Genomic DNA, 18,652 nt, shown 5'->3' with positions numbered 1-18,652 from the left:
TTAGTGTTGGTTTCTGTGCCAATACAAATTGGTCCAGTGTCAAGAAAAGATTTCAGGAAATATGGTGATAGAACAAGGGGATTAGCAGATGCTAACTATTATACATAGAATGGATAAGCAACAAGGTCCTATTGTATAGCACAGGGAACTATCACTTTGCTGTACAGCAGAAGTTAACACAACACTGTAAATCAACTATACTTCAATAAAATAATTTAAAAAAATACTTGGGAAACATATCAGATCTAAGGAACATGGTGAGGCCACAGCAAAGTTGGTGGCTTTTGTTGCCTTTGAGTATTAGAAGCTGTTGACAAACAGTTGTCATGCTCTAAAATAGATCATTAAACTCCTCATTTTCTGTGGAACACAGAATATTCTGTTGCATAGAAGGCTCACTAACACCAAGGTTACATATGCATTCTCACATTATATTACAGAACTGGAGCCAGTTTTGAAAGAGAAAATTAGCTACGTACCACATGGTGCTCGAAATAGCTGAAGAAATGCAGAATGAACTAACAGGCTAACAGGCCTCCAAACCCAGAACAAGTTCCCGGAGCTGGTAAAAGCAGCCGAATTCTTGAGTGTGATCATAGATGGGAACACTGGTATCTCTTCCAAAGAAAATCTCTCCCTCTTTGTGTGCCGTTTTCACCAGACTGAAGAAGGTAAGTGGAGTTTTATTTAATATCTGATTGATTTTGTAGAGGCTGTTGACATGACTGAGAATCTCCCGACAGAATGCTTCTTGCAGAGAATAGCAGTCTGCGGTTTACCAAAGGAATTACTGCAGGGTTTCTGTGATCAGAGGGTGATTCCATGAATGGCCAGCTGGAAGGATTTGTTCTTGGCTTCAAAGATGCAGGAGCTGGACTCAGCTATTATTTGGTCCTGTGCAGTGGAGCCAGTCACCAAACTTCTAGATGCTGTGGGCAAAGTCATGGTACGCTAAAGGCATTCTCAGAGCACTTCACAGCTCAGCTGGGTTTGCTGCAGGCATTCCTGAGTGAAGGGGGTGAACACTGGGAGGAGGAAGAGGAGTGGGATGTTGTGATTTATAAGGAAAATATATATTTGGTCATCCAGATGGCCAGAACCCTTGGAATTTCCTAAATGTTCAGAGTGGTAAAGGTGTCTCTTGTTGTGTTAATGAGGTGACTTTTAGAAGTAGGATGGGGGTGGGTTGCCAGGAAAGAACCAACTCTGTGATTAGAGGGTTGGAACTTTCAGTCCCACCCCCTGATTTTCAGGAAGAGTGGAGAGGAGCCTGAGATTGACTCAGTTGCCATTGGCCAATGATTTAGTCAATTGTAGGTATCTAATGAAGCCTCTATGAAAACCCAGAAGGACAGCTTTTGGTCCCATTTTTGGAGAGCTTCCACCTGGAGAGCGACAGTGCTTCCTCATGCTCACATGAGGGCCCCATGCTCTAAGAGACCAGAAGTGCCTTTGTTCGGTACCTCGTCGTATGTCTTTTCATCTGGCTGTTAATTTGTATCCTTTAATATCCTTTTATAATAAATCAGTCATCTGATGAGTACATGGGTTTTCCTGAGTTCTGTGAGTCGTTTTAGCAGGTCATTTGGACCCGAGGAGGATGTCCTGGGAACCTCTGATTTGTAGCCAGTTGGTCAGAGGCACAGGTAAGGACCTGGGCTTGCGACTGGCGTCTGAAGTGAAGGGTGGTCTTGTGAGACTGAGCCCTTTACCTGGGTAGCTAATGTCAGAACTGAGTTGATTTCTCAGACACCTGCTGGTGTCTAAGAATTTCTTGTTGGTGTGGGGAAGCCTCCACACACACACGTTGGAATTGATTCTGGGAACCCTTTTCAAGGAGGAACAGAGTAGTATCAGAGAAAATACCAGGTGGACAGCATCTCAGTGTCTGTGTCTTTTCAAGGCTAAGTGTACAGTCATCCTCAAAGTTTTGCAGGAAATAGGCACGCACAGGGTGCTGAAAGACCTTTTTTTTATTCCATCACCAAGTTTGACTTCCTAGTGATGATGGTGTGTTGAATAAACCCTTTCACACACCAACTCCTTGCCTCAGGACATGCTGCAGGCTGATACTGACCTCATTGACTTGTTTAATGAAGCCACCTTGTAATCCAGAGGTTCCTGAAAATGAAGGACAGTGAGACCCAGGCTTGATGTCCTTGTACAATGAAGTAAAGCGTGGGAAGAGAAGAATTTCCTCCTACTCTGCCCATGTTTTGTGGCCAAAAATTTCCCCACAGTGTCTTCACAGCCACGGGCCTCCGGGAGAGCCCCAGAAAGGCCTTGTTCGCTCCCCTTCTGAACCATGTCATTTTTGAAGTGCAGGAACAGCAAAGTTCTTGCTGTGATTAATTTCTTAGCCCCTCATTCCAAGCAATCTGTGTTTGCTGGAGAATGGTGAGGCCGAGATGTCACTGTATGAGGCTTTCAAGGGAGATATACTCCCTACATGGCCAGGTGTAAAGCACAGCTGCAGAGGTAGATGGCTAGGTAGATGGATGTTCCCAGGCAAGAGCAACCAAATAATAGCCTTGCTGCACTGTAACACTTGAACCTCATCTCCTACCCCAGCATTAATGCAGCCCTCTCCATTCTGGCCACTATTTTGGCCACTATACCTGTCTATGTCCCGCCTGGAGGGTGGAGAGTATCAGAATCTGAAAGAAGCACTCTGGAAGGAAGCAAGAGCTTGCCTGAGCTGCCCCTGACATGTATTCCTCAGGACAGCTGATATGCATGAGGTCTTGGATGACTTTGACCCATATTCACACTGACCGTGGTTGGAATGTTTTCTGAGTTGCTGAATATATGGGTACTTGGAACTTGCCCCAGGGCAAACGTGTCAGCTGAACATGTTTTTGGGATTTGCTGTCTGTTTTATAAGATTGTTTTAGGGAATTCCCTGGTGGTTCAGTGGTTAGGACTGCATGCTTTCACTGCTGTGGCCGGGGTTCAATCCCTGGTCGGGGAACTAAGATCCCACAAGCTGCGCAGTGCGGTCAAAAAAAAAAAGTTTTAAAAAGGCTTTCCAGTAAATGGAGTTTGTACTTGTACTAGGGGAAGTAGTTTTACCAAGGAAATGGCAATTCCTCAGTTCTTGTCCTCCCGAAGAAAAGAATGCAATCGAGAGATGTAGAGCAGTTTTTAAGCAGCACGAGTTTTATTAAGCAAAATGAAAGTATGTTCCCGGGAAAGGAGAGCAGGCTGTCTGGAAACCAGAAGCAGCCTCGCAATGGGAATAGGGTTGTGTTTTTTAGGGTGGTGGTCCCTCCCTGTGTCCTGTTATTTGACAAGTTGATTGACTGACAGCTTTAGCTTATATAACTTTTCTCCTGTGTGCAGGCGCTTACCCAAGTGAAACCCACGGGGTTGGGGGTGTGTGCAAAACTGCAATGTTAATTTATTACAAATATGGCATCATGAACCCCAGGTTACTTTGTGCTACTTTTTAGTTTTTGGTGCACCTGTGTCAGCCTGTGCTGCTCGTTTTATCTTGCTTGATCCTGATGAGGCTGGAAACTTAGTGGTCCTTGACCACAAAATGGAGTATCTCTGGGTGTGTTCTGATCACCAGTGTCCAGGTCGGGGGAGGGAACGATGACCCTGTCCAGGACGGGGTGGGGACCTGCTCATGTCTGACTAACTACCTAACAGTAGATCCTGCAAACCTTTAGTGCAGTTAGGTTGAGAGAAAATAGCATAAGAGGCAGGCAGGGGTGTTCAATACATTTGAAATCCAATCACTGTGGTTCAGTAAAGAAAACAAGTTGTGTGCAGATCTCTTAAATGCAAGTGGCCTTTTAAATTTTCTTTACCTTCTGTTATTAGAACATGAAACTTTGCAGAGAAACCTTGGGTAGAAACTCAGGCACACTTGTTAAAAAGGCAACAGTATCTAGTATAGAATCATTAGTACATTCAAGGAATCCTTTTTTTGGAACCTGAGACAGGGGAGAGGGAGGAAAAGTGAGACCCTTAGGGAGAAGGGAAGAGATAGAGAAAAAAGAAGGGCATGCCTGTGGCGTGGCAAGGAGTGGGCAGACACATTCAGTCATTGCTTCTGGTTCTCTGGCAGAAACACAGACTGTTGAGTCCTCTCTGGGTTCACCCCTGCCCCCTGGCAGTGTGATGTTGGTCTGAGTTACTTAATCTCTTAATCTCCTTTCATCTGTGAAATGGGGTTTAAAAGCTTTCTCTATCTCCCTAAACATTGTTGGTAGGGTGAATTTAGATAGGGGATGTGAAAAATAATTTGTAAATTATAAGACTGTATATGTGTTTAACTACCCTGGTGCTGAAAGGTTTGTAATGAGACCATGTTTTTTGATTAATTTATTTAGCAAATGCTTATGAACACATAACGATCATAGCTCTTATTTGTTGGACATATTTTTTTGTGCCAAACCCTGTGCTAAGTAGGCCCTGTGGGCAATAAGACATGCCCTGCCCTCAAAAAACTCTATCCTGGGACGACTCTTTGCTCTAGCCTCTGATAGCTCAGTGCTGCAGCGTGGGATGAATTCACCTGACTGGACCCTGTATCCTAGCTTGGGACTGCCTTTCCCTCTGGAGAGTTGGATCTGGTTTACTCTTGCCTTTGTGCTCATTAGAGCCTGGGAATGAGGGCTTTTCCTCAGTGTGGGCTGGCAGAACTCTGGCAGAGACGGACAAGAGTGTCCTTTATGATGGCTGTGTTGAACCAACTGTAGAATGAATTTACCTCAGAAGGTCAGGCTTTCTGCTGGATGAAGGGATGATAGAGATGTAGGGGGAATTTGTGGGAAGGAGTAGAGTGTTGGTTGGGATCCCAGAACAAGGTTGGTGCTCCTGCACCAGTGGACAGGGTCACTTCTGAAAAAGTAAAGGGACAAAGATACATGGGATGACCTTTAGCTCCAGTGAGAGTACTCATGATATCTTGGCTGGCTCAATACTTAAATACCTTGGAATTCTATGACCTACTGTGTCCTCTCATTGATTCCTTACAAGACAAAATTCCCATGAGGTGGGGAAATGACTCTAACAGGAGACCATATGTTATTGTCAAAAGACAGTTTTATCATGTTCCCAATACTTAACGTCTGTGAATCTGGGCAAGTCATTTGCCTTCTCTAAACCTCAGTTTCCCTTGTGGTAAAATAAAGGTGAAAAATGTCAACTTCCAAGGGCTGTTAGGACTAAAAGGAATAATCTATATCAGGAATCAGCAAACTTTCCTTGTAAAGGGCGTCATAGTGAATATGTTAGAATTTTTGGCCATAGAATCTCAGCCACAACTATTCATCTCATTCGTTTTAGTGCAAAAACAGCCATAGATAACACAAAAATGAATGGGTGTGGCTCTGCTCCTATAAGCTATTTACCAAAACAGGCAGTGGCTGGAATTGACCCATGGGCCATGGTCTGCCAACCCCTGGTCTAGATGAGGTCCTTAACCTATCACAGAATCCATCTTCAATTAGTCTCTGTAATGTATTGAATAAGAGCTCTAATTAAGAGCTTTTTAAAAAAATGTGTTCTAAGAGCTTTTTAAATAATTAATTAATTAATTTTTGGCTGTGTTGGGTCTTCGTTGCTGCGCTCAGGCTTTCTCTAGTTGCAGCAAGACGGGGCTACTCTTCGTTGTGGTGTGCGGGCTTCTCATTGTGGTGGCTTCTCTTGTTGTGGAGCACGGGCTCTAGGTGCACGGGCTTCAGTAGTTGTGGCACATGGGCTCTAGAGTGCAGGCTCAGTAGTTGTGGCACATAGGCTTAGTTGCTCCGTGGCATGTGGGATCTTTCCAGACCAGGGCTCGAACCCGTGTACCCTACATTGGTAGGCGGATTCTTAACCGCTGCACCACCAGGGAAGCCCTGAAGACTGGTTTTAGAATTCTTTTGTCTTTTCGCTCCTTTTCCCCATTCCTTTCTCTCCTCTCCTCTTTTTAAATTGAGGTATAGTTGATTTACAATGTTGTGCTAATTTCTGCTGTACAGCAAAGTGATTCAGTTATACATATATATATATACACATTCTTTTTTAAATATATATATTTATATTTATTTATTTGTTTATTTATTTTATTTTTGGCTGCGTTGGGTCTTCATTGACGCGCTCGGGCTTTCTCTAGTTGCGGCAAGCAGGGGCTATTCTTTGTTGCGGTGCACGGGCTTCTCATTGCGGTGGCTTCTCTTGTTGCAGAGCATGGGCTCTAGGTGCGTGGGCTTCACTAGTTACAGCACACGGGCTCAGTAGTTGTGGCTCGCGGGCTCTAGAGCGCAGGCTCGATAGTTGTGGCGCATGGGCTTAGTTGCTCTGCGGCACGTGGGATCTTCCCAGACCAGGGCTTGAACCTGTGTCTCCTGCATTGACAGGTGGATTCTTAACCACTGTGCCACCAGAGAAGTCCCTATATATACATTCATTTTTTTAATGTTCTTTTCCAGCATTGTTTATCATAGGATACTGAATATAATTTTCTGTGCTATACAGTAGGACTTTGTTGTTTATCTATTCCATATATAATAGCTTACATCTGCTAACCCCAACCTCCGACTCCATTTCCCCCCCAACTCCTCCGCCTTGGTGACCACAAGTCTGTTCTCTACATCCGTGAGTCTGTTTCTGTTTTGTAAATATGTTCCTTTGTGTCATATTTTAGATTCCACATATAAGTGGTATCATATGGTATTTGTCTTTCTCTTTCTGACTTACTTCACTTAGTATGATACTCTCTAGTTGCATCCATGTTGTTGCAAATGGCATTATTTCATTCTTTTTAATGGCTGAGTAGTATTCCATTGTATATATGTACCACATCTTCTTTATGCATTAATCTGTCGATGGACATTTAGGTTATTTCCATGTCTTGGCTATTGTGAATAGTGCCACTATGAACATAGGGGTGCATGTATCTCTTTTTTTTTAATAGATCTTTATTGGAGTATAATTGCATCACAATACTGTGTTAGTTTCTGTTGCACAACAAAGCGAATCAGCCATATGCATACACATGTCCCCATATTCCCTCCCCCTTAAGCCTCCCTCCCATCCCCCCATCCCACCCTTCTAGGTCATCACAAAGCACCGAGCCAACCTCCCTGTGCTATGCTGCTGCTTCCCACTAGACAAATACTTGGCATTCAGTAGTGTATATATGTCAATGCTACTCTCACTTCGCCCCACCTTCACCCTTCCATCCCATGTCCTCAAGTCCATTTTCTATGTCTACCTCTTTATTCCTGCCCTGCGACTAGGTTCATCAGTACCTTTTTTTTTTTTTTTTTTTTTAGATCCCATATATATGTGTTAGGATATGGTATTTGTTTTTCTCTTTCTGACTTACTTCACCCTGTATGACAGACTCTGGGTTCATCCACTTCACTACAAATAACTCAATTTCGTTTCTTTTTATGGCTGAGTAATATTCCATTTTATATATGTGCCACATCTTCTTTAGCCATTCATCTGTCTATGGACATTTAGGTTGCTGCCATGTCCTGGCTATTGTAAATAGTGCTGCAATGAACATTGTGGTACATGTCACTTTTTGAATTATGGTTTTCTCAGGGTATATGCCTGGTAGTGGGATTGCTGGGTCATATGGTAGTTATATTTTTAGTTTTTTAAGGAACCTCCATACTATTCTCCATAGTGGCTGTATCAATTTACATTCCCACCAACAGTGCAGGAGGGTTCCCTTTTCACCACACCCTTTCCAGCATTTATTGTTTCTAGATTTTTTGATGATGGCCATTCTGACTGGTGTGAAATGATATCTCATTGTAGTTTTGATTTGCATTTCTCTAATGATTAATGACGTTGAGCATTCTTTCATGTGTTTGTTGGCAGTGTGTATATCTTCTTTGGAGAAATGTCTATTTAGGTCTTCTGCCCATTTTTGGATTGGGTTGTTTGTTTTTTTGTTATTGAGCTGCATGAGCTGCTTGTAAATTTTGGAAATTAATCCTTTGTCAGTTGCTTGATTTGCAAATATTTTCTCCCATTCTGAGGGTTGTCTTTTGGTCTTGTTTATGGTTTCCTTTGCTGTGCAAAAGCTTTGAAGTTTCATTAGGTTCCATTTGTTTATTTTTGTTTTTATTTCCATTTCTCTAGGAGGTGGGTCAAAAAGGATCTTGCTGTGATTTATGTCATAGAGTGTTCTGCCTATGCTTTCCTCTAAGAGTTTGATAGTTTCTGGCCTTACATTAAGGTCTTTAATCCATTTTGAGCTTATTTTTGTGTATGGTATTAGGGAGTGATCTAATCTCATACTTTTACATGTACCTGTCCTGTTTGCCCAGCATCACTTATTGAAGAGGCTGTCCTTTCTCCACTGTACATTCCTGCCTCCTTTATTAAACATAAGGTGACCATATGTGCTTGGGTTTATCTCTGGGCTTTCTATCCTGTTCCATTGATCTATCTTTCTGTTTTTGTGCCAGTACCATACTGTCTTGATTACTGTAGCTTTGTAGTATAGTCTGAAATCAGGGAACCTGATTCCTCCAGCTTCGTTTTTCATTCTCAAGATTGCTTTGGCTATTCGGGGTGTTTTGTGTTTCCATACAAATTGTGAAGTTTTTTGTTCTAGTTCTGTGAAAAATGCCAGGGGTAGTTTGATAGGGATTGCATTGAATCTGTAGATTGCTTTGGGTAGTAGAGTCATTTTCACAATGTTGATTCTTCCAATCCAAGAACATGGTATATCTCTCCATCTATTTGTATCATCTTTAATTTCTTTCATCACTGTCTTATAATTTTCTGCATACAGGTCTTTTGTCTCCTTAGGTAGGTTTATTCCTAGATATTTTATTCTTTTTGTTGCAATGGTAAATGGGAGTGTTTTCTTGATTTCACTTTCAGATTTTTCATCATTAGTGTATAGGAATGCCAGAGATTTCTGTGTATTAATTTAGTATCCTGCTACTTTACGAAATTCATTGATTAGCTCTAGTAGTTTTCTGGTAGCATCTTTAGGATTCTCTATGTATAGTATCATGTGATCTGCAAACAGTGACAGCTTTACTTCTTTTCCGATTTGGATTCCTTTTATTTCCTTTTCTTCTCTGATTGCTGTGGCTCAAACTTCCAAAACTATGTTGAATAAGAGTGGTGAGAGTGGGCAACCTTGTCTTGTTCCTGATCTTAGTGGAAATGCTTTCAGTTTTTCACCATTGAGGATGATGTTGGCTGCGGGTTTGTCATATATGGCCTTTATTATGTTGAGGAAAGTTCCCTCTATGCCTACTTTCTGCAGGGTTTTTATCATAACTGGGTGTTGAATTTTGTCAAAAGTTTTCTCTGCATCTATTGAGATGATCATATGGTTTTTCTCCTTCAATTTGTTAATATGGTGTATCACATTGATTGATTTGCGTATATTGAAGAATCCTTGCATTCTGGAATAAATCTCCCTTGATCATGGTGTATGATCCTTTTAATGTGCTGTTGGATTCTGTTTGCTAGTATTTTGTTGAGGATTTTTGCATCTATGTTCATCAGTGATATTGGCCTGTAGTTTTCTTTCTTTGTGACATCCTTGTTTGGTTTTGGTATCAAGGTGATGGTGGCCTCATAGAATGAGGTTGGGAGTGTTCCTCCCTCTGCTATATTTAAGAAGAGTTTGAGAAGGATAGTTGTTAGCTCTTTTCTAAATATTTGATAGAATTCGCCTGTGAAGCCATCTGGTCCTGGACTTTTGTTTGTTGGAAGATTTTTAATCACAGTTTCAGTTTCAGTGCTTGTGATTGGTCTGTTCATATTTTCTATTTCTTCCTGATTCAGTCTTGGCAGGTTGTGCATTTCTAAGAATTTGTCCATTTCTTCCAGGTTGTCCATTTTATTGGCATAGAGTTGCTTGTAGTAATCTCTTATGATCTTTTGTATTTCTGCAGTGTCAGTTGTTACTTCTCCTTTTTCATTTCTAATTCTATTGATTTGAGTCTTCTCCCTTTTTTTCTTGATGAGTCTGGCTAATGGTTTATCAATTTTGTTTATCTTCTCAGAGAACTAGCTTTTAGTTCTATTGATCTTTGCTATCATTTCCTTAATTTCTTTTTCATTTATTTCTGATCTGATTTGTATGATTACTTTTCTTCTGCTAACCTTGGGGTTTTTTTTGTTCTTCTTTCTCTAATTGCTTTAGGTGAAAGGTTAGGTTGTTTATTCGAGATGTTTCCTGTTTCTTACGGTAGGATTGTATTGCTATAAACTTCCCTCTTAGGACTGCTTTTGCTGCATCCCATAGGTTTTGGGTCGTCATGTCTCCATTGTCATTTGTTTCTCGGTATTTTTTTATTTCCTCTTTGATTTCTTCAGTGATCACTTTGTTATTAAGTAGTGTATTGTTTAGCCTCCATGTGTTTGTATTTTTTACAGATCTTTTCCTGTAATTGATATCTAGTCTCATAGCGTTGTGGTCGGAAAAGATACTTGATACAATTTCAGTTTTCCTAAATTTACCAAGGCTTGATTTGTGACCCAAGATATGATCTATCCTGGAGAATGTTCCATGAGCACTTGAGAAAAATGTGTATTCTGTAGTTTTTGGATGGAATGTCCTATAAATATCAATTAAGTCCATCTTGTTTAATGTATCATTTAAAGCTTGTTTTTCCTTATTTATTTTCATTTTGGATCACCTGTCCATTGGTGAATGTGGGGTGTTAAAGTCCCCTAATATGAATGTGTTGCTGTCGATTTCCCCTTTTATGGCTGTTAGTATTTGCCTTATGTATTGAGGTGCTCCTATGTTGGGTGCATAAATATTTACAATTGTTATATCTTCTTCTTGGATTGATCCCTTGATCATTATGTAGTGTCCTTCTTTGTCTCTTGTAATAGTCTTTATTTTAAAGTCTATTATGTCTGATATGAGAATTGCTACTCCAGCTTTCTTTTGGTTTCCATTTGCATGGAATATCTTTTTGCATCCCCTTACTATCAGTCTGTATGTGTCTCTAGGTCTGAAGTGGGTCTCTTGTAGACAGCAAATATATGGGTCTTGTTTTTGTATCCATTCAGCCAACCTGTGTCTTTTGGTGGGAGCATTTAGTCCATTTACATTTAAGGTAATTATCGATATGTATGTTCCTATTCCCATTTTCTTAATTGTTTTGGGTTTGTTATTATAGGTCTTTTCCTTCTCTTGTGTTTCTTGCCTAGAGAAGTTCCTTTAGCAGTTGTTGTAGATCTGGTTTGGTGGTGTTGAACTCTCTCAGCTTTTGCTTGTCTGTAAAAGTTTTAATTTCTCTGTCGAATCTGAATGAGATGCTTGCTGGGTAGAGCAATCTTGGTTGCAGGTTTTTCTCCTTCATCACTTTAAATATGTCCTGCCAGTCCCTTCTGGCTTGCAGAGTTTCTGCTGAAAGATCAGCTGTTAACCTTATGGGGATTCCTTTGTGTGTTATTTGTTGTTTTTCCCTTGCTGCTTTTAATATGTTTTCTTCGTATTTAATTTTTGACAGTTTGATTAATATGTGTCTTGGCGTATTTCTCCTTGGATTTATCCTGTATGGGACTCTCTGTGTTTCTTGGACTTGATTAACTATTTCCTTTCTTATATTAGGGAAGTTTTCAACTATAATCTCTTCAAATATTTTCTCAGTCCCTTTCTTTTTCTCTTCTTCTTCTGGAACCCCTATAATTTGAATGTTGGTGCATTTAATGTTGTCCCAGAGGTCTCTGAGAGTGTCCTCAGTTCTTTTCCTTCTTTTTTCTTTATTCTGCTCTGCAGTAGTTATTTCCACTATTTTATCTTCCAGGTCACTTATCCGTTCTTCTGCCTCAGTTATTCTGCTATTGATCCCATCTAGAGTATTTTTAATTTCATTTATTGTGTTGTTCATCGTTGCTTGTTTCATCTTTAGTTCTTCTAGGTCCTTGTTAAATGTTTCTTGCATTTTCTCTATTCTATTTCCAAGATTTTGGATCATCTTTACTATCATTATTCTGAATTCTTTTTCAGGTAGACTGCCTATTTCCTCTTCATTTGTTAGGTCTGGTGGGTTTTTATCTTGCTCCTTCAACTGCTGTGTGTTTTTCTGTCTTCTCATTTTGCTTATCTTACTGTGTTTGGGGTCTCCTTTTTGCAGGCTGCAGGTTCGTAATTCCTGTTGTTTTTGGTGTCTGTCCCCAGTGGCTAAGATTGGTTCAGTGGGTTGTGTAGGCTTCCTGGTGGAGGGGACTAGTGCCTGTGTTCTGGTGGATGAGGCTGGATCTTGTCTTTCTGGTGGGCAAGTCCACGTCTGTTGGTGTGTTTTGGGGTGTCTGTGGACTTATTATGATTTTAGGCAGCCTCTGTGCTAAGGGGTGGGGTTGTGTTCCTGTCTTGCTAGTTGTTTGGCATAGGATGTCCAGCACTTTAGCTTGCTGGTCGTTGAGTGAAGCTGGTGCTGGTGTTGAGATGGAGATCTCTGGGAGATTTTTGCCGTTTGATATTATGTGGAGCTGGGAGGTCTCTTGTGGACCAGTGTCCTGAAGTTGGCTCTCCCACCTCAGAGGTACAGCACTGACTCCTGGCTGCAGCACCAAGAGCCTTTCATCCACACGGCTCAGAATAAAAGGGAGAAAAAGTAGAAAGAAAGAATTAATAGAAGAAGAAAGAAAGAAAGAAAGAAAGAAAAAGAAAGGGAGGGAGGGAGGAGGGAAGGAAGGAGGGAAGGAAGGAAAAAAGAAAGAAAAGATAAAGTAAAATAAAATAAAGTAAGATAAAATAAAGTTATTAAAATAAAAAATAATTAAGAAAAAAAATTTAAAAAAAAACAATGGACGGATAGAACCCTAGGACAAATGGTGGAAGCAAAGCTATACAGACAAAATCTCACACAGAAGCATATACATACACACTCACAAAAAGAGGAAAAGGGGAAAAAATCATCAATCTTGCTCTCAAAGCCCACCTCCTCAATTTGGGATGATTCGTTGTCTATTCATGTATTCCGTAGATGCAGGGTACATCAAGTTGATTGTGGAGCTTTAATCCGCTTCTTCTGAGGCTGCCGGGAGAGATTTCCCTTTCTCTTCTTTGTTCTCACAGCTCCCAGGGACTCAGCTTTGGATTTGGCCCCGCCTCTGCGTGTAGGTTGCTGGAGGGCGTCTGTTCTTCGCGCAGACAGGACGGGCTTAAAGGAGCAGCTGCTTTGGGGACTCTGGCTCACTCAGGCCGGGGGTAGGGAGAGGTACGGAGTGCGGGGCGAGCCTGCGGCGGCAGAGGCTAGCGGGACGTTGCACCAGCCTGAGGCGCGCCATGCGTTCTGCCGGGGAAGTTGTCCCTGGATCCCGGGACCCTGGCAGTGGCGGGTTGTATAGGCTCCCCGCAAGGGGCGTGTGGATAGTGACCTGTGCTGGCACAGAGGCTTCTTGGTGGCGGCAGCAACAGCCTTAGCGTCTCATGCCCGTCTCTGGGGTCCGCGCTTTTAGCCGCGGCTCGCGCCCGTCTCTGGAGCTCCTTTAAGCAGCGCTCTTAATCCCCTCTCCTCGCGCACCAGGAAACAAAGAGGGAAGAAAAAGTCTCTTGTCTCTTCAGCAGGTCCAGACTTTTCCCTGGACTCCCTCCGGCTAGCCATGGTGCAGTAACCCCTTCAGGCTGTGTTCACGCTGCCAACCCCAGTCCTCTCCCGGCGCTCCGACTGAAGCCCGAGCCTCCAGCTCCCAGGCCTGCCCGCGCCGGCGGGTGAGCAGACAAGCCTCTCGGGCTGGTGAGTGCCGGTCGGCACCGATCCTCTGTGCGGGAATCTCTCTGCTTTGCCGTCCGCACCCCTGTTTCTGTGATCTCCTCCGCGTCTCCGAAGCTTTCCCCCTCCGCCACCCGCAGTCTCCGCCCTCCCACTGGTGCAGGTCCCATCCCTATCCTTTTGTCTCTGTTTATTCTTTTGCCCTCCCGAGGTACGTGGGGAGTTTCTTGCCTTTTGGGAGGTCTGAGGTTTTCTGCCAGCGTTCAGTAGGTGTTCTGTAGGAGTTGTTCCACGTGTAGATGTATTTCTGGTGTATCTGTGGGGAGGAAGGTGATCTCCGCGTCTTACTCTTCCGCCATCTTAACAACCCCCCACCCCCTCTAGTGGTTTTAAGTGTAGGGTTAGATTGTTTATTTGAGATTTTTCTTGTTTCTTGAGATGAGATTGTATTGCCATAAACTTCCCTTTTAGAACTGCTTTTGCTGCATCCCATAGGTTTTGGGTTGTCGTGTTTTCATTGTCATTTGTTTCTATGTAGTTTTTAATTTCTTCTTTGATTTCTTCAGTGATCTGGTTATTTAGTAGTGCACTGTTTAGCCCCCATGTATTTGTGTTTTTTACAGTTTTTTTTACTGTAATTGATTTCCAATCTCATAATGTTGTGGTCAGAAAAGCTACTTGATACAATTTCAATTTTCTTAAATTTTCTGAGGCTTGATTTGTGACCCAAGATGTGATCTATCCTGGAGAATGTTCCATGTGCACTTGAGAAGAAAGTGTATTCTGCCACTTTTGGGTGGAATGTTCTATAAATATCAATTAGATCTATCTGGTCTATTGTGTCATTTAAAGCTTGTGTTTCCTTAATTTTTTTCTGTTTGGATGATCTGTCCATTGGTGTGAGTGGGGTGTTAAAAGTCGCCTACCATTATTGTGTTAACTAATGATTTCTACTTTCATGGTTGTTAACATTTGCCTTATGTATTGAGGTGCTCCTATGTTGGGTGTATAAACATTTATAACTGTTATATCTTCTTCTTGGATTGATTCCCTTGATCATTATGTAGTGTCCTTCCTTATCTCTTGTAACAGTCTTTAAAGTCTATTTCATCTGATATGAGTATTGCTACTCCAGCTTTCTTTTGATTTCCATTTGCATGGAATATCTTTTTCCATCCCTTCACTTTCAGTCTATATGTGTTCCTAGGTCTGAAGTGGGTCTCTTGTAGACAGTATATATATGGGTCTTGTTTTTGTATCCATTCAGCTAGTGTGTGTCTTTTGGTTAGGGCATTTAATCCATTTACATTCAAGGTGTTTATCGATATGTATGTTCCTTACCATTTTCTTAATTGCTTTGGGTTTGTTTTTGTGGGTCTTTTTCTTCTCTTGTGTTTCCGGCCTAGAGAAGTTTCTGTAGCATTTGTTGTAAAGCTGGTTTGGTGGTGCTGAATTCTGTTAGCTTTTGCTTGTCTGAAAACCTTTTGACTTCTCTATCGAATCTGAATGAGATCCTTGCGGGGTAGAGTAATCTTGGTTGTAGGTTTTTTCTTTCATCACATTAAGTATATCCTGCCACTCCCTTCTGGCCTGCAGAGTTTCTGATGAAAAATCAGCTGATAACCTTATGGGGATTCCTTTGTATGTTATTTTTTGTTTTCCTTTGCTGCTTTTAATATTTTTTCTTTGAATTTAATTCTTGTTAGTTTGATTAATATATGTCTTGGTGTGTTTTTCCTGGGGTTCATCCTGTATGGGACTCTCTATGCTTCCTGGACTTGGGTGACTATTTCCTTTCTCATGTTAGGCAAGTTTTTGACTATAATCTCTTCAAATATTTTCTTAGACCCTTTCTTTTTCTCTTCTTCTTCTGGGACCCCTATAATTCGAATGTTGGTGCGTTTAGTGTTGTCACAGAGGTCTCTGAGATTGTCTTCAATTCTTTTCATTCTTTTTTCTTTATTCTGTTCCTCGGCAGTTATTTCCACCATTTTGTCTTCCAGCTCACTTATTCGTTCTTCTGTCAATGGGCGTTTAGGTTGTTTCCATGTCTTGGTTATTGTGAATTGTGCCTCTATGAACATAGAAGTGCATGTATCTTTTTGGATTAGAGTTTTGTCTGGATATATGCCCAGGAGAGGGATTGCTGGATCATACGGTAATTCTGTTTTTGGTTTTCTGAGGAACCTCCATACTGTTTTCCATAATAGCTGTACCCACTTACATTCTCACCAACAGTGTAGGAGGGTTCCCTTTTCTCCATGTCCTTTCCAGCATTTGTTATTTGTAGAGTTTTTAATTATGGCCATTCTGGCTGGTGTGAGACCATTCCTTTGTCTTTTCTCTACTTTCTGAGGGTTTACCTCAATGTTATCTTCCAACCCTTCTAGTTAACTTTTAACGTCTGCTATCAGGTTTTTAATTTTCAAGAGTTATTTTTTCTGAATCCCACCTACCTTTTTAAAAAATTTGTCACAGGACTTCCTGGTGATCCAGTGGTTAAGAGTCCCCCTTCCAGTGCAGGGGATGTGGGTTCGATCCCTGGTCGGGGAACTAAGATCCCACATGCCGCAGGGCAGCTAAGCCCGTGCACGCTGCAACTACTGAGTCCGCATGCCACAACTAGAGAGCCCAAGCGCTCTGGAGCCTGCACACTGCAACAAAAGATTCCCTCATGCCGCAATGAAGATCTGATGCAGCCAAATAAGTAAATAAATACATTTTAAAAAATTTGTTTATTTTATTTATTTACTTTTGGCTGCATTGGTTCTTTGTCGCTGTGCACAGGCTTTCTCTAGGTGTGGCGAGCTGGGTCTACTCTTTGTTGTGGTGCAGGGGCTTCTCATTGTGGTGGTTTCTCTTGTTGTGGAGCATGGGCTCCAGATGCACAGGCTTCAATAGTTGTGATGCATGGGCTCAGTAGTTGTGGCTCGCAGGCTCTAGAGCACAGGCTCAGTAGTTGTGGCACATGGGCTTAGTTGCTCCATGGCATGTGGGCTTTTCCCAGACCAGGGCTCAAACCCATGTCCCCTGCATTGACAGGCACATTCTTAACCACTGCGCCACCAGGGAAGTCGTAATAAATACATATATATATTTTTTTCTTTTTGCGGTACGTGGGCCTCTCACTGTTGTGGCCTCTCTCGTTGCGGAGCACAGGCTCCGGACGCGCAGGCTCAGTGGCCATGGCTCACGGGCCCAGCCGCTCCATGGCACGTGGGATCTTCCCGGACTGGGGCACGAACTCATGTCCCCTGCATTGGCAGGTGGACTCTCAACCACTGTACCACCAGGGAAGCCCGTAAATACATATTTTTTAAAAATTGTTGCTATTTCATAGAAGCAATATCTTCTTTTATTTCTCTGAGGATATTAATCAAAATTTCCTTTTTTGTTTAAAATTTTCTGTTCCATGCATAGTTTATATTTCTTTCAATTCACTTTCTCCTGTTAATTTTTTTTGTTCTTTATCCTTATATTCCAGCTAATAGATGTCAATTGGCAGGCTATTAGATATATAAATCTGGAGTCAGTGGGAGAGGTCAGAGGATACAAATTTTATCAACCTCTTATAGCTGTTGTGAATATTAGCACAGAGCCAGGAATATAATTAGACTACAAATGTTAGATGTTACTTTTATTTTACTATTTAGTGACTGCATACAGCACATAGATGAACATAATTAACTTAACCAGTCCTCTGTCCTCTATTGTTACCAGCACTGAGCCTTTTTTCCTCAGTTTTTACTATAAACAGGAATGAACACCTTTTTGAAAACAGCTTTATTCATGTATTTTAAAACTTTTATTATGGAAAATTTCAATCATATACAAAAGTATAGAAAATGATATAATGAACTCCTGTGTACCCATCACCTAGTTTCAATAATTACCCCTTTATGGTCAGTCATCCAAACATGTTCATGTTTAATGGAAAGTTTTGTTTTATTGATAGTATACAGTCATCCCTTGGTATCCGTGGGCAATTGGTTCCAGGACCTCCACGGATACCAAAATCTGCAAAGGTTCAAGTACCTTTTAAAAAATGATGTAGTATTTGCATATAACTTACATACATCTTCCTGTATGTATACTGTAAATTATCCCTAGATTACTTATAATACCTAACACAATGTAAATGCTATGTAAATGGTTGTAAATACATTTGACCCTTAAACAACATGAGTTTGAACTGCAGGGGTATACTTATATTTGAATATTTTTAAATAGTGAATACTACAGTACCTCACGATTCACAGTTGGTTGAATCCATAGCTGCGGATGTCAAATTTGCAATAATCATGAATGTGGAGGGCCAACTCTAAGTTACACAGTACTCAGATTTTCCACTGCTCGGAGGGTTGGGACCCCTAACCCTAGGGTTGTTGAAGAATCAACTGTTCTATGTAAATCATTAACAGCACATGTCTAATTCAAATTTGCTTTTTGGAACTTTCTGGAATTTTGTTTTTCCTGAATATTTTTGATCTGAGATTGGTGAAATCCGAAGGATGTTGGAACCTGCAGATATGGAGAGCTGACTGTATATAGATTTTATACCAGTGCTATCCAATAGAAACATAATGTAAACCACAAATGCAAGCCACAGTTATAATTAAAAATGTTACTTAAATGTGATTTAAAATTTTCTAGTAGCTACATTTGAAAAAGAAAAGAAATAGGTGAAATTAATTTTAATGATATATTTTATTTTTCCAGTATATCCAAAATATTATTTCAATATATAACCAGTATGCAAGTTATTAATGACATATTTTACCTTTTCTTTTGGTATCAAGTCTTCAAAATCTAGTATGTAGGGACTTCCCTGGTGGTTCAGTGGTTAAGACTCTCTGCTCCCAATGCAGGGGGCCAGGGTTCAATCTCCGGTCAGGGAACTAGATCCTGCATGCTACAACAAAGATCCTGTGCGTGGCAGTGAAGGTCCTGCGTACCACAACTAAGACCCGGTGCAACCAAATAAATATTTTTTAAAA

General features: G+C 41.2%; 1 protein-coding gene and 2 long non-coding RNA genes across 3 annotated transcripts in view; 2 read left to right on the top strand and 1 right to left on the bottom strand.

Annotated features, from left to right (window-relative positions):
- LOC125960315 (uncharacterized) overlaps positions 1–18,652 on the top strand; it is a 327,486-nt gene that overhangs the window by 146,774 nt on the left and 162,060 nt on the right. The gene's annotated exons all lie outside the window — the stretch shown is intronic.
- Positions 1–18,652, top strand: part of LOC117195857 (uncharacterized) — a 127,714-nt gene that overhangs the window by 5,080 nt on the left and 103,982 nt on the right. The window contains exon 2 of the long non-coding RNA XR_004475733.2: positions 441–671. This is a non-coding gene — a long non-coding RNA (uncharacterized LOC117195857). The remainder of the gene's footprint in view (positions 1–440; positions 672–18,652) is intronic.
- The window catches only part of RPL14 (ribosomal protein L14), a 95,675-nt gene that overhangs the window by 9,980 nt on the left and 67,043 nt on the right, over positions 1–18,652 (bottom strand). The window lies entirely within an intron of this gene.

The sequence above is a fragment of the Orcinus orca genome, chromosome 10 (assembly GCF_937001465.1).
Source record: "Orcinus orca chromosome 10, mOrcOrc1.1, whole genome shotgun sequence".
In the NCBI taxonomy this organism is placed as follows: domain Eukaryota; kingdom Metazoa; phylum Chordata; class Mammalia; order Artiodactyla; family Delphinidae; genus Orcinus; species Orcinus orca.
Note: the sequence above shows the minus strand (reverse complement) of the source record. Positions and strands in the feature narration are given on the sequence as shown.